The 16,011-nt window shown below is 41.9% G+C and overlaps 1 gene segment (V, D, J or C); it reads right to left on the reverse strand.

The window, feature by feature from the left end:
* Positions 1-345: 345 nt before the first annotated feature.
* Positions 346-10,940, reverse strand: LOC311589567 (T cell receptor alpha variable 23/delta variable 6-like). The segment is given in 3 exons: positions 10,844-10,940; positions 943-1,119; positions 346-794 (listed from the first exon to the last, which is right to left on the reverse strand).
* Positions 10,941-16,011: the final 5,071 nt, after the last annotated feature.

Here is a 16,011-nt window from a genome sequence, read left to right on the forward strand (position 1 = left end):
GGTCATGTAAATCTCCACTTCCCTGGTCATCAGAGGAAATTAACACAAAAGAAAAGTCTCTGTGATTTCTATCCCAGAAGCCAAAGTCAAGATCCCCTGACAATGGCCTGTAACAACTGCGCATGAACAACACAGCTGACGGAGATGGGTCCTTCACAATTTACAGTTGTTACACAACACAAAGAGCTACTTGTACAACCATGCAGGAAAACAGTTCCCCTAAACCAGTTAAGGGAATGCATCTGAAACTCCAGCTGTCCCTGAGGAGCACAGGGAGACTGGAGAAAAGCAAGCTGTGACTTCAGCATGGACTGTCCCTGGCCTGAATGAGTCTAATCCTTACACTCACTGTGTCCCCTGTCCCCTGCCTCTGCAAATGAGAACCTCTCCACACTCTGCCAGGCTCAGCCCCACTGCAGAGCTTTGCTGGAGCCACAGCTGCAGGTTTGTGTGTGGGCTGCAGGTGCCTGGAGAGCACTGTGTACTTGCTGCGCAGAAGTAGGTGGCTGAGTCCCCAGGCTGAGAGTCTGCTATGTGCAAGGAGAGCTGTTTCTCACTTTTATTGAAGAAGATGGTGAATCGTCCATCTTCCTTTTTACTGGACACAGATCGTATGGAGGTCAGGATGGCAGGACCTTCCCCAGGGAGCTGCCGGTACCATGGGAAGTAGTCAAACAAGCTGTTTTCATAAGTGCAGTTCAGAATGCTGGTCTTTCCTTCAGGCACTGTCAGAGACTGGGGACTTTGTTTCACCTGCTGCTGGTCACGTCTCTCCTTCTGCTGGCCACTGACCCCTGTGTAGAGAAATAACAAGCATCATTAGGGCCCACAGGTGTGCACCATGTGCTTATGATTTTGACATTTATGACCTGGCTTGGTGCCCCAATTCCCTCCTCTCTCTACATAAATCACACATCCTGGGGTTTCTCCCCCATGACTCACAGGCTAGGTGAAGGCCTAGGACTAGAAACGATGCTTTCAGGACCTTGTCCATTCCTCCTAGACTGAAGCTAGCGGAGAACCCAGGTGGCCTTTTCTTTCCCCACAGAACACTGACTCCAACTTCACAGGCACTCAGTTCTTTCAGCTGGCTCCGCCCTTCAAACACTTTGTCTAAAGCTATTTTTGACATAGAGTGTTCTCCATTTGCTCAAATTTGGTGTCGCTGAAAATGCAGTCATTGAGAATTAGAAGTCCCCTCCTTATAAGGACATTACATCCTGGTGGTAACGCTGCATGCTGTTACAGCCACCAAGAATAGCACTGTAGACATTGCTGTAACCGTAGACATGTGCTTGGCTCCAACCTCATCAAAGAAGCTTCTTGCAGTAAATGGGAATTAACACATAGACCCACTGGACAGTGTGTATTGGGTGAGAGACTTTGGACACTCAGCCCTAAATGGGATGATCTCATAAATGGGCTCCCCTCAAAGTTCGAGGATCTATTTAGAAGATGAGATGGAAAGATTATAAGAGCCAGACGTTGTGAACAACCTTAGCAACTTGTGTTTTCCAGTCGTAAGAAGACTGATGTACTTAGGAACTCACAGAGATTACGGCAGCATGCGCAAACCCACAAAGGTTCAAATAGAAAAATCCAAGCACTGAGAAGGGGAAGTGAATACGTGGTGTCCTTCTTAACCAAGAAACTATCTGCAGTTAATATCTGCTGGGAAAATCAGTTTTCCCCAGTGGAGTGTTAGCGGTACGTCAACCATACTCCGTGTGGCAGATTCCATGCACTGCACTCCACACAAAAATGCACTCCTTGCTTTTATTTTATTTTTTTTTGTGTGGCCATTTTGCTTCATTTTGTATTGTTTTGATTTTTTTTCTCTCACTAGATTTCTGTTTTTTATTGGAGACGGAAGAAGATAGATCACGAAGTTGGGTAGGTAGGGATGTGGGGGAGGAGCAGGGGAGCTGAAATATGATCAAAATATAGCTTATAAAAAGTTTAAATAAAACCTTTAAAAAAAGAAATATTAAAAAAAAAACAGAAGAAAGGAAGGGTTACCAGTGAGCCAGGTTTTCTACTTGTAGGCATTTATCCAACTAACTGGAGTCGCCGAGCTAGAGTAGCTGCACGTGTAGGTTTGCCACAGCAAGGCCATGATAGCCAAGGTGCAGAAGCAGCCTGCCACCACCTGTCACCAGACAAATGAAGAAGATGCTGCACGTGAGACAAGAGAATATGTTCAGCCATATGGAGGAAATAAATCATGTCATTTGTATGGAAGTGGGTAAAGCTGTAGAATATGATAATAAGCAAAATAGACACACAAGGAAAAATATCATAACTTGTTTTCATGTGTGAAAACTAGAAAAAGAAGAAGAAAAAAAGCTAAGATGATCTGAAGAGAGAAGCAAGTTAAGCTGAGGAAGAATTGCTATGCATTTGCAGAGTGTCTGACTGCCTATTGTTTGGGCAGGGCTTGGGTGTCTTTCAATACAGGCACAGCTCCAATCGCCAACCTAGTTCTATCACTCAAGAACAGAAAACTGAAGCCTATCAAAGACACTTATTTGTCTAGAGAAGATGATGAAGGAAAGAGTGTGGATTCTGCCTCTCAATCCAGGCAGAGAAGGATCTTGATTGAGGAGATGTTTGAACTGGATTCAAATCATGAGAAACTCTCCCAGGAGAAAGGGCACATAACACACTTCTAGGCACAGGTCATATTAGTGTGGCAGAAGAGTGGGCAAGGTACGGGTGACAGCATTATAAACGTACATTAGAGAAGATAGTGTGGTCCTGGCCTTGAAGGATAGCATCAACTAATAATACTCACATGTAGAGTCCTATTTGTCAACCCTATAACCTTGGGAGAGACAGATACAACATAGGTAGATGGTTAGATGGATGCATTTGTTTGTTGTTCTCCAAATACATTTAAGCAAGGTAGGAGCAATTTATTTTTATTCAGTTTGCAGACAGACATGCAAATAAATAAATAAATGCAATCCGATGAGTACACAGTCTCAGGCTCATTGATGAGTACTTAGAAGACACAAACTGCATCTGTCATGACGCAGTACTGCCCCCCTGTGGCCAAATATGGAGCTCTTCACTCAACACTTCCTAAGCTCTCTGTGCAGAGACCCCTGTAACAACAGGTCTTCCCGCAACACCAATATTCCTTCTCATGGAAAGAGATTTTTGTCCTTGTTGAGGACGGCTATAGCACACTTTCTGTCCTGTCCTGAGATGTGCCTCAGGGGGATCTGGAGTACTCGGAATGGTGGAGACACACCTGCCATGAGCAATGCTTTTGTGATGTGACATGCATACCACACCTGAAGTGAGGACTCCAGCCAGGTCACGGCAGGTAAGTGCTTTCTTCCCCAAGGGTCAGCACACAGTAGGTCCTCAGGCTGCTTTTATGATTAGACTCCCCTTCTTCTTATATTAAAGGCATGATTAAATTGGATTATAAATACTGAGTTATTAGATATTAAATTGGTAAAAAGACGTTCAATTGAATAATTATTTGACCTTCTCAGCACTTGATATAGTCATCACTTTACAGAAAGTCAACATAATAGAGAACTAGGTGGATCTGACTCGACACATATTCTGTAGAAGGCCATAGAGCGCCTTCCCATGGGTTATCAATAAGCCACACTCATCCTTTTTCAGAGTCAGCTAAAACAGTTCGTCCATTTTCATAAATTGGGTTCTTCTTTGTCTTTCAACCATTAGAGATCTTTATATACTCTATTTAAAGCTCTTTGAACAATGTATGTTTCAAGTACTTTCTTTTGTTTGTTTGTTTAATCAAAGACTCCCAGACCTGTTCCCAGAGAGTTTCAGAGTAATGCTGACTAAAATTAAGGACCAACCTATAAGTGGAATGTTGGGTCATAATAATTATTAGAAGATTCAGTAGATTCAAAATTTCTCTAAACTATACTATAAATTCAAGGTAATATTGTGACATTTTCCATTTTTTTTTTTAATTTTAGAAATATATGAAATGGACTGGAGAGATTGCTCAGAGGTTAAGAGCACTGGGTACTTTCCCAATGGTTCTGAGTTCAATTCCCAGCTCACATGGTGGCTCACAACCATCTATAATGAGATCTGGTGCCCTCTACTAGCCTGCTGGCATATATGCAGGCAGAATACTGTAGAAATAGTAAATAAATACATCTTTTTAAAGAAAAATGCGTCTTAAAATGATTTTTTAAAAAAGAAATGCAGTGTGTAGAAAGCTCCTGATCCCAATTGGTCCAGCATTTCAGATGGTCTCACACAGGACTCCTATTAAGCCTGGAATTTCTCAACATTTAGAAAATGGACCACAAATGCTATCCCTGGCTTGCTTAACCATTTTCCCCAAATTTTAGGGCCTCTTCAAAGGTATTATTCTCCCTAAATCAGCCTGAAGAAACCTTAAGTGAGTGACATTCCATTTTCTCTAAGGGGCCTGGGTAGGTTTCTGCTTACTCTTTTGGTCTACAGATGCTTATTTTCATCGGGACATGGTTATAAGTTATTACTGGTCTTATATAGACAGAAAACTAGGATGTCTCTCTTTTCCTTTATCTTTCTTTCGTAGGTAAGGAGATAGGAGCTGAAAAGAAAGAAAGGAGATATAGAAATATAGAGGGAAGATAGAATAAAAGGTAGATTATTGAATCTACTCCTCAACTCAAGGCCTTAATTGTTAGTCACAAAGTTATTTTCAATTCATTTATATAGACTTTTGTATATTGATACAAAATAAGTGTAATTTTGATACATTGGTATAGAATTCAAATCTAAAATTATTCTTCACATATTTATATATATTTCTAATCTAATATGAGTTATTATACCCATCCAACTCAATTACACTACAAGGTTTACTTCCAATACCTTGAAAGTGAAGCTGCAGCCTATTTAGGATAATTAAGTAATACAAGCTAATTGTTAGTTGAACAAATCACTGTCGTGTCAAATATTAGTCTAATTTTATCATAAGAATATATATCCTAAGTCTAACAAATAGATATGATTTTATAGATATATAAGGTAAAATAATTAAATAAGGTCTTCGAAAGCCTCAGAGACCTACAGAATATGGCATTTAAAGATGTTTTTATTATTCTAAAGATTCTTTGACAACAAGACAAGCTAACTCCTGGCAACACCCAGACTACCTCAAAGAGGATGATGATCATCAAAGAACCTCCTTATGGAGTTGGCTTCAAATGTGGCAAACCAGTCACTGGGCAAAATGTTCTCATTTCTGCTACAAACAGAATTCTGCCTAAAAATGGGCAAGACTAGAAACAGGTAGAGTTGACATCTGCACTCTGTCAAGACAGGTTAAGAAAGTCCTCATAGTTCCTGCCTTGCAAACATGTGTGTTAGATATATGGGGCCAGAAGGCTGAAGGCGATGCTCGAACTTGATAGAGAGTGTTGTGTGACTGTTCAAGAAGTAAACCGTTTCTGTCATTTTTTCACTTTGGAAGCTGCTAACCTGCACTTCTGGTTCACTCAGGCATTTAAGTTGAATCCAGGACATGGAGAAGAAAATCGGCAGCAAAGAAGAACAAGTCAGAAAAATGGAGCTAGAATAAAACAAGGGAATTAAGATCTGGAGCAAACAGAAAAGAATTGTTGGAAGTGAGAAACATAATGAATCAAAACACACAGTGGGGGGAAAAAGCATTTTTAAAATACTCAACCAAAATGAATAAATGCGTGAAGGGAGTGTTTCTTAGGAGTTATCTATGAGAGTAAATATTAGGGACAGACAACAAAGGTGGTAAATACTGCATCCAAGCATTACTAAGGAAATAGAATAATATAAATGAGTGTGACCTCAATGACCAAGACTTTGGAGAAAATATCTAGAGACCAAATCCCCAAATTGATGTGGGAAAGGAGCTGAGAAAAACACTGAGAACATAGAGACACCATTCAAAATATCATAACAAAAATATTTCCAAAAGTAGAGAAATAAGTATTTGAACACCAAAGGTCCTTAGAACCCTAACTAGACATGACCAGAGAAGAACCAGTTTATGAAATATTTCAGTCAAGATGTCAAAAATACAAAGCAAAGAACCAATGTGAGAAGACATGAGGAGAAAGCGCTCTACATGCGAAGACAGGAAAACCAGGATAACGTCAGGTTTTCCCTCAGCTGTCCTAAAGGCAGAAATGATGTAATTCAAGCATCGAAAGTAGATAAATGTTAGACTAGATTGTTATACCCAGAACATTAGCTTTTAAAACTGGTGGAGAAATAAAGATATTTAAACACAAGAATGAGCTAAGGGAGTTCATGACTATCAAGTTAGCACTGCAGTTAGATATTAAATAGATACACAAAGGAGGAAGAAAATCCTAATCAATGAGAGAAAGAGCAAAAGATCTGTGCTCTTCAAATCCTTTCTGACTGAGATGAGATAAAATCTTTAAAAAGTTTTAATTTTTATTTTTCTGATGATGAAGGATGTTGAACATGTTTGTAAGTGTTTTGTAGTCATTTGTATTTCATTTTTAGAGAACACTGTGTTTTACTTTGGGTTGTTTGTTTCTTCACACTTAATTTTTTGAGTTCCTAACCCAGAAGTAGAAAGACTCAAATGGTATATACTCACTTATATCTGCATATTAGCCCTAGGGGCATGTCCCACGAAAGCCTTCACTTACCAGGAAACTGGGACAGAGGGGAGGGCATCCTATTGGGACTCTAGATGAGAGAAGCATGGGAGAATAGCAAAGTAGAAGGATCCAGAGGGTCCTAGAAGCCTACAAGTAGAACATTATGATAGGCAGATTTGGGCCCAGAGGTCCTGCTCAAACTAAGGCACCATCCAAGGACAATACAGGTGGTAAACTTTAAACCCCTACCCAGATCTAGCCAATGGTCAGAACATTCTCCACAGTAGAGTGGAGAATGGGTTATGACTTTCTCACATACTCTGGTGCCTCACCTTTGACCATGTCCCCTGGAGGGGGAGACCTGGTGGCACTCAAAGGAAGGACAGCAGGTTACCAAGAAGAGACTTGATACCCTATGAACATATACAGGGGGAGGTAATCCCCCTCAGGAACAGTCATAGGGAGGGGAATAAGGGAAAAATGGCAGGAAGGGAAGAATGGGAGGATACAAGGGATGGGATAACCATTGAGATGTAACAAGAATAAATTAATTTAAAAAAAAGAAAAGAAAAAAAACGATGCAAATACTTTAAAAAAAGAGTTCCTTATATACTTCAAATAATAACTCTCTGTCAGATGTATAGCTATCTGGTAAGGCTGCCTCTTTACTTGGAAAATGGTATCTTTTGCTGTACAGTATATATTTTCGTTTTATGAGGTTCTATTTATCAACTATCGGTCTTACTTCTTGAGATCCTGTTCATAGAATCCTTTCCTGTACAATGAATTAATCCATTTTCTCTATCTTTATCTTCTATCAGATTTAGGCTATCAGGTCATGTGCTGAGGTCTCTGACTCATTTGAAGTTGAGATGTTTATAGGGTGAGAGATGAAGATTGAGTTTTATTCTTGCATATGTAGCCATCAAATTTTATCAGCAATGTTTATTGTTGGCCCATGTCTCAAAAATCAGCTGGCTGTAAGAGTGTGGGTTTAACCTTTAGCAAATTGGCTGGATACAAAATTAACTCAAAAAAGTCTGTAGCCTTCCTATACACAAATGACAAGCTTGCAGAGGAAGAAATTAGGAAACCCACATCCTTTACATTAGCCACAAGCAATATAAAATATTTAGGAGTTACTCTGACTAAGCAAGTGAAGGATTTGTTTGAAAAAATTTTAAACCTCTGAAGAAAGTGATTGAAGATGACATGAGAAGATGGAATGATCTTCCTTGCTCATGGATCGGGAGAAATAACATAGTAAAAATGGCCATCCTACCAAAAGCAATCTACAGATTCAATGCAATCCCTATCAAAATACCTACACAAATTTTAAAAGACATTGAAAGTTCAATTCTGAACTTCATATGGAAAAACAAAAAACCCAGATTAGCTAAAACAATCTTGTACAATAAAAGGTGCTCCGGAGGAGTCTCCATACCTGATCTCAAACTGTACTATAAAGCAATAGTAATTAAAACAGCATGGTACTAGCCCGGCAACAGGCTGGTTGATCAGTAGAATTGAATTGAAGACCCAGATATGAATCCACACACATATGGTCACTTGATTTTCAACAAAGAAGCCAAATCCATTCAATGGAAAAAGGATAGCATCTTCAACAAATGGTGCTGGTCTAACTGGATGTCTATGTGTAAAAAAAATGCAACTGGACCCATATTTGTCACCTTGCACAAAACTCAAATCCAGGTGGATCAAAGACCTCAACATAAAACCAGAGACACTAAATCAGTTAGAAGAAAAAGTGGGGAAGAGCCTGGAACACATTGGCACAGGAGACAACTTCCTGAACAGAACACCAACAGCCCAGACATTAATGTCAACAATTAATAAATGGGACCTCATGAGGCTGAGAAGCTTCTGTAAGGCAGGAGACACTGTCAAGAGAACAAAGCGACAGCCTACAGACTGGGAAAAGATCTTCACCAACCCTACATCGGACAAAGGTCTAATATCCAAAATATATAAAGAACTCAAGAAATTAAACACCAACAAACCAAATAATCCAATTGAGAAATGGGGCTCAGAACTAAACAGAATTCTCAACAGGGGAATATCAAATGGCCGAGAAACACTTAAAGAAATGCTCAACCTCCTTAGTCATCAGGGAAATGCAAATCAAAACAACTTTGAGATTCCATCTTACACCCATCAGAATGGCTAAGATCAAAAACTCAAGTGACACCACATGCTGGCGAGGATGTGGGGAGAGAGGAACACTCCTTCATTGCTGGTGGGAATGAAAACTAGTAGAGCTACTTTGGAAATCTGTCTGGTGCTATCTCAGAAAATTTGGAATAGGGCTTCCTCAAGACCCAGCTATTCCACTCCTTGGAATATACCCAGAAGATGCTTCAGCACACAACAAGAAAATTTGTTCAACTATGTTCATAGCAGCCTTATTCATAATAGCCAGATCATGGAAACAGCCTAAGTGTCCATCAGTAGAAGAATGGATAAAGGAACTGTGGTACATTTACACTATGGAATACTATTCAGCTATTAAAAAACAAGAAATTCCTGAAACTTGTGGACTAATGGATTGAACTAGAAATGATCATAACAAGTGAGTTAACGCAGAAGCAGAAAGAGTTAAATGGTATACACTCACTTATATCTACATACTAGCCGAAGGGGCATGTCCCATGAAAGCCTTCACTTACCAGGAAACTGGGACAGAGGGGAGGGCATCCTATTGGGGCTCTAGATGAGAGAAGCATGGGAGAATAGCAAAGTAGAAGGATCCAGAGGGTCCTAGAAACCTACAAGGAGAACATTATGATAGGCAGATTTGGGACCAGGGGTCCCTCTCAAACTATGGCACCAGCCAAGGACAATACAGGCCATAAACTTCAAACCCGTACCCAAATCTAGCCAATAGACAGCATATTCTCCACAGTTGCGTAGAGTCAGGTCTGACTTTCACATGTACTCTGGTGCCTCATATTTGACCATGTCCCCTGGATGGGGAGACCTGGTGGCACTCAGAGGAAGGATAGCAGGCTACCAAGAAGAGACTTGATACCCTATGAACATATACAGGGGGAGGAAGTCCCCTTCAGTCACAGTCATAGGGGAGGGGAGTAAGGGGAAAATGGGAGGGAGAGAGGAATGGGAGAATTCAAGGGATGGGATAACCATTGAGATGTAATATGAATAAATTAATAAAATAAAATTTAAAAAAAGAATGTGGGTTTATATGTGGTTCCTTGAGTCTACTCCATTGATCAATGAGTCTGTTTCTATGCTATTATTATGCTGTTTTTATTTCCATAGCTCTGTAGTGTAACTTGAAATTTGAGTTGGTGGTACCTCTAGCAGGATTTTAGTCATACAAGATGCTTGTGGCTATCCTGTGTCTTTTGTATAGCCACATCAAACTTGATGTTGCTTTCACCTTCGTTGAAAAACTGCTTTGGGATTTTGATGAGGATTTGTCAAATCTGTAGATTTCGTTTGTTAAGGGTGGCCATTGCTCTTGCTAGGTTTAGTCAGCTTGATTCCTGTCAGAGCTACCTGGAAAGAGGCGCTTCCATGCCTTGTCTCCAAGTTTGTATGGTGTTTTCTTGATTAATGATGTGGGAGGGCCCAGCCCTCTGGAGGTACTGCCAACCCTGGAACCACAGCCCTGCATGGTTATAACAGAACACCATAGAGAGCAAGACCCTGAGCAGGTTCCCCATGGTCAGTGATGCTTGAGCTTCTGGCCTGAGTCACTCAGTGACTGAGTGTGATGTGAGCTATAAGATGAAACAAAGTCTTTGCTCCTCAAGTTGGCTTTTTGTCATTGTGTTTTATTGTAGCCATACAAACCTTAAAACAGCAATTTTCTTCATATTAATCCTGCCAATTTATGAACATGGAAGGTGTTTCCATCTTTGGATAGGTTTTTGAATGTGTATATTAAACATTTGAAAGTTTTCATTATATAAATTCACTTTCTTGATGAAACATATGTATATATATGTACACTCATAAGTATGTGACATATATGTATATACATATATGTATAATGAAGCATATTTATGTTGGCTCTGTTTCTTAACAATTAGACTTTATTATACAACCCAACTATCCTATACAAGAGGAAAAAGAGGTTAAAGGGAAACAAAAATAAACCTTCCAGTATCTGGCCCACAGGATGGATCCCTAGGTGTCTCTGGCTTGCAAGCTGGTCCAGCCTGCATGCTGGTCCTCTCGCCATCCATGTGTACTTGTATTCTGAACCTGCTGCCTTGGTCTCCTCTCCTCTCCACCTTCGCCTCCCTCCAGCGCAATCTCACCATTCTCTTCCAGGTTCCTGCCTCCCATCGATGTTTGATTAGAAACACAATAGCCAGGCCTGGGTCCCCTGAATTCTTGACCCAGGATGGCTTCACTCAGTATAACACAATGTTAATCTCAATGAGGTTTTCGTGGTGTTCCCAAGCAGCGGAGCCAGAGGCAAAACCGCCAAGATGTGTGTGTGTGTGTGTGTGTGTGTGTGTGTGTGTGTGTGGTGTGTGGTGTGTGGGGTGTGTGTGGTGTGTGGGGTGTGTGTGTATGTGTGTGTATGTGTGTATTCCTTGATTTCTTTCTTGATGTGTTTGTCATTTACATACAGGAAGGCTACTGATTTTAGTGTGTGAATTTGGATTTTCTGCCTCTTTCTTTTGGGTAGTTTGGCTAAACTTTGGTCATGCTCATCTTTTCAAAGTACTATCCTTTTATTATTTTTTATAGTTCCTTTTAATTCATATTTTACTACTTTCAGACCTGATTTTGATAATTTCTTCCTCCTTACAGTTTTGGACTTTTTAAAATTTTATTATTTTTGTTTTGTTTTTCTAGGACCTTTGGGTGCATTATTAAGTTACTTTGAGAATTATCAATTGTTTTGGTGTAGACACTTAGTGCTATAATTATTTCTTTTATGGATGTTTTCATTGTGTTTCACTGATTTTTGTATGTTGTGTTTTGATTTTCTTTCAACTGTAAGAATTTAACATTTTCTTTCTTTCTTTTTCTTTTTTGTAAAGATAAGAGGATTATTTGACTGTGAAATTTGCTTAACAATTAAACAGGAAGCTAATTTTGATCCCCAAGGAGAAAGACAGCGTCAAGTAATGGGAACTGCCAAAACCTAAATCTAATTCCTCACCATGCACCAGTCACTGGATTTCCTAATTGGCCAGTTCTCAGAGTAGGGGCCTGTGTGTCCACTTTGACAGGCTTGCCCTCCTTCCCTTGCCATCATCTCCAGGATCCTGAGCACAGTCCACGGAGGCTTTTATTTATGTTTTACATCTCTAGAAAAAGAATCCCAGGACTTTCCCTCTTGTATGCTTTCATCTTGCTTTTTCATGGTCCTTGATGCCAGCTGAGGGCGTCAGTACAATGAAGCCAAACTGACGGGACGGGAGCAGATTGTGCTGCCATTTTTCTAGATCCCTGAATTGCACATCAAATCACTCCACACTTTTTCAGCCTGCCTGTGGGTTCACAACAATCTTCCCAGCTCTGTGGTCATCAATGGTCTCAGATTCACCAATGTAGTCATGCTACATCATCACAGTTAGGAACCCGACGATGACTGTGGAGCACGGCCTGATGAGCACCTGGCGTTTGCCTCTATTCTCAGCTTTGTTGATGCTCCTGAGAGTGTAGGAACCAGGCCCGACTGGGCTGCCTGCCTGTCTTGCTGTTTCATGTCCTGTTTCTAGCAGCTTCCATGTCTGTGTTTATCCTGGTTAGCTAGTCGTGTTTACTGCTCTGAGAATGCGCCCCTCCCTTCCTCGAGACTTTTCCTCCTGTGTGTGATTACCTCTTGAGGGATTTCACCTGAGAGGAGGATTCCTGTTTTGCTGCTTATAAGAAGGCTCTTCGGAACTCTGAAAAAGAATAATAAACCGCTGCCGTGGCTGCTGCTGCGGCTGCTGCTCTCTTAGCACAAAGGACCCTCTGTGTTATTGTGTGTGTGTTTGTGTGTGTGTGTGTGTGCATGAGTTAAATCCGCAGCCCCTCGCCCTCGACTTGGTACTGCAGTGGCGCGGGCGCCACATGGGAGCATCTGCCAGGACACTCATGTGCACCATAGTGACGGCGCAGAAAGATGGCGGAGAGAGGCAAGTTTTATTTCTTGATCCTTTCTTTTCTTTCTTTTTATTGGTTTTCCAAGACAGGGTCTCTCTGTCTATCCTTCACTGTCTTGGACTCGCTTATTAGACCAGGCTGGCCTCGAACTCACAGTGATCCGCCTGCCTCTGCCTCCCGAGTGCTGGGATTAAAGGGGTGCACCACCACGCCCAACCCTGTTGCTCCTTTCTTAACCCAATTTTGGTTTAGTAGTGTGTTGCTTGGATTCTATAATTTGTGTACTTGATATCTTTCTTATATCTATCTACCTTTAATCTTTGTGTGGTCAGATAGATTAAGATGGAAAGCAGTATGTAATTTCAACTTTCCTATATTATTGAGACTTGCTTTGTGTCATAATATGCCGTATATTTGGAGACCATGAGATGGGCTTCTGAGAAAAGTTGTAATTTTTAGCTGCTTGGGTGGAATGTTCTGTAGATATGTTTAGTCCATTTGACTTATTTTTTAAAAAATTTAATTCCAGTGTTTGCAGCTATGTGTCCTATTACTCCAACATGTTAGATAATTAATTAGCCAGTTAGCTATATAGGGTTTAGGTTTTAGTCTTTGGGGGAACTTAGTATCAATGTTCAGAGAGAGGTTCAGGAATAGCTGCAACTCAGCTCAAGCTAAGTGAGGTTTCTCCACCCAAGAGCAGATCTCTAGAGTTAGACAGGGAAACTTCTGGAGTCTGTGGTAGGTGTTCAGGCCTTTACCTCAAGTGATGGGTGTTGGTAGAACTGGTGATTCCTCAAGTAATGAGTATTTGTGGCTAAGGTGAAGGAAAAATACACTGTAAGTGTTGCCCATGTTTGCTTAACATCATAGAAACATCTCGGGACATTTTCTACCACATCAGTAGGCTAGATGCATGTGCCTGCCCTTGTTGTAGCCAACTATGGTTGGAACCGACAGAGCTGGAGACACCACCAAGTTGCACCACTGTCCTGAACATGGGTGAGTGAGCCAGGTGTGGTGGCACACACCTTTAATCCCAGCACTCGGGAAGTAGAGACAAGTGGATCACTGTGAGTTCAAGGCCAGCCTGGTCTACAAAGCAAGTCCAGGACAGCCAAGGCTACACAGAGAAACTCTGTCTTGAAAAACCAAAGCCAAACCAAACCAAACCAACCAACCAACCAAACAAACAAACAAAAAAAAAAACAAAACACAAAAAGCAAAAAACAAACCAAAAATCCCAAACCAAACCAAAAACCAAAAACCAAAAAACATGGATGCCTGCCTTTGCCTTTCTTTCCTTCTGCCCCTTAACCTTTATGAGTTCAGCAAACTGTGGCTTAAATGTTAACATTGTTTCAGTCCTACCATCAGCTTCTCTATTAGCTCAAAACTCTACATTTCTGCTTCAGGAGGGAGTATGTATTGAGAAATAAAGATAAAAGCCAAAGTTTTGAACCTAAAGCTTACCTGAGGGTGAAACTCTACCAAATACAGGAAAGAGACATTGAACTAGACAGATGTGCTGTGGTGTCTTTCTGCTGTCTTGTGACTGGGAGGGGCCACACTCACCCAGCTGCAGGTTTGTGTACAGGCTGCAGGTGTGTGGGTAGCACTGTGCATCCATAGCACAGAGATAAGTGCCTGAGTCTGTGATCTGGGAGGAGGAAATGTGCAAAGAGCTGTGGCGATCCTTAGTGATGGTTGTGGATGTCAGTCTTCCACTTCGCTTTGTTCCAGAAGGATTGTAAAACAGGCTGACGAGATGTCCCCCAGGACGTTGGTAAAACCACTGCATTCGGGTTATTGAGGTGGAAAAGTTGCACTGCAGTGTTGCATTCTCTCCCTCCTGCAGAACCAAGGATGCGGGACCCTGCGCCACTTGCTGCCCTTTCACCCCTGACAGAAACAGAGAAAGAGACACAGATGGCTGTCACTGCAGTGTCCACTGAGCCCTGCATGCACCCCATGCCCTTTGAGAAGGTGAGCTCTGCAAGACTCCTGAGCTGTTCCCCGCCCTCCCCCCACCCCCATGTGCTGAGGCAAATCCTCTCAGGTGCCCTGAATGTGGACAGCCAGACTCACAGCAATCCTGGGTGCACAGAAGCCCCAGCAGAGAGCACAGCAGCCGCTTCATGGTGCTTGTGTGGCTGCTGGAGACAGAAGCAAGGAACCACCAGTCCCTGGGCTGTGGTGTCAGAGTGGCTGCTGAAGTGGCCCTCCTCCTGCACCAGCCAGCTCCACCCATGCCTGACCACACCCTGCTGATTCCCTCCCAGTCTTCAGAGCCTGAAGCTCCTCCCACAGCCGACCTGGCTGAGGGTCTGGGTGGTTCACAGTGTGAGAAGATGATCCTTCTTTGATGACACTGAGGTTGTGAGGAGGAAGGGACTAGTTCCTCCTAAGAAAAAGTATCAAAATAACAATTAAATATTATATCCAGAATATAGTTGCATGCTCTGACTTAAATATCTTTATTTACCTATGAATTAATTTAAATGAGACACTTAATCATACACAGTGACGAGATAATAATTATTATGTAATATAGATTTAATGATCCCCCTTTCTTGAAATAGATAAAGTCTGTGACTTGAACATTCGTGCAACCAAAGTTTGTGCTCAATATTTTTAAAGGACCCATGAGGAGGACGTGTAGTGGGAAAAACAAACCAAAGTCCTTATGTGCCACCCTGTGTCCATTTCCCTTGGGGTAGCCAGGCTCCTTGGGCACCAACTGGGAGCAGGTGAGTGCAGTGCAGGGTCTTGGTCAGTGATAAGTGCACTAGCAGAGAACACACTGGAGAAGAGCTTCGGAGAAATGAGTCTGTTTATTGGGGAGGGGCGTCACTTATGCCCTCGGGGAAGTGACCAGGGTCTCTGAGGCAAGTTTTGTGTGGCTGTATACCATTGGCCAGGGCAAGAATGCTTACAGATGCTTCATCTCCATACTTAGGGGCTGCAGGGTGTGTGTGTGTGTGTGTGTGTGTGTGTGTGTGTGTGTGTGTGTGTGTGTGCGCGCGCGCGCGCATGTGTGCGCATCTTATGAGGTCCTCCAGGGACTGAGGTCTTATAACCATTGGGGTGACCGATTCTTGCTGCAGTGATGACAGTGGCAGCAGGCTTTGTGGTTCTGGGTTGGAAGTGGGGAAATGGCCAACTCCAGCCATCCTCATGGTGAGGTGGTAGGGTTGAAGCTCCCTCAACCTTTCCCTCTTTTCCCCTGAGCCATTACCAGTCTGGCACATAAGTTCCAGGAGGATAGAAGTAAGAAGTTTTGGTCTGCTATCCTACATGGCGACTACAG

This window comes from Acomys minous (assembly GCF_964271855.1).
Source record: "Acomys minous genome assembly, chromosome: 18".
Taxonomy (NCBI): Eukaryota; Metazoa; Chordata; class Mammalia; order Rodentia; family Muridae; genus Acomys; species Acomys minous.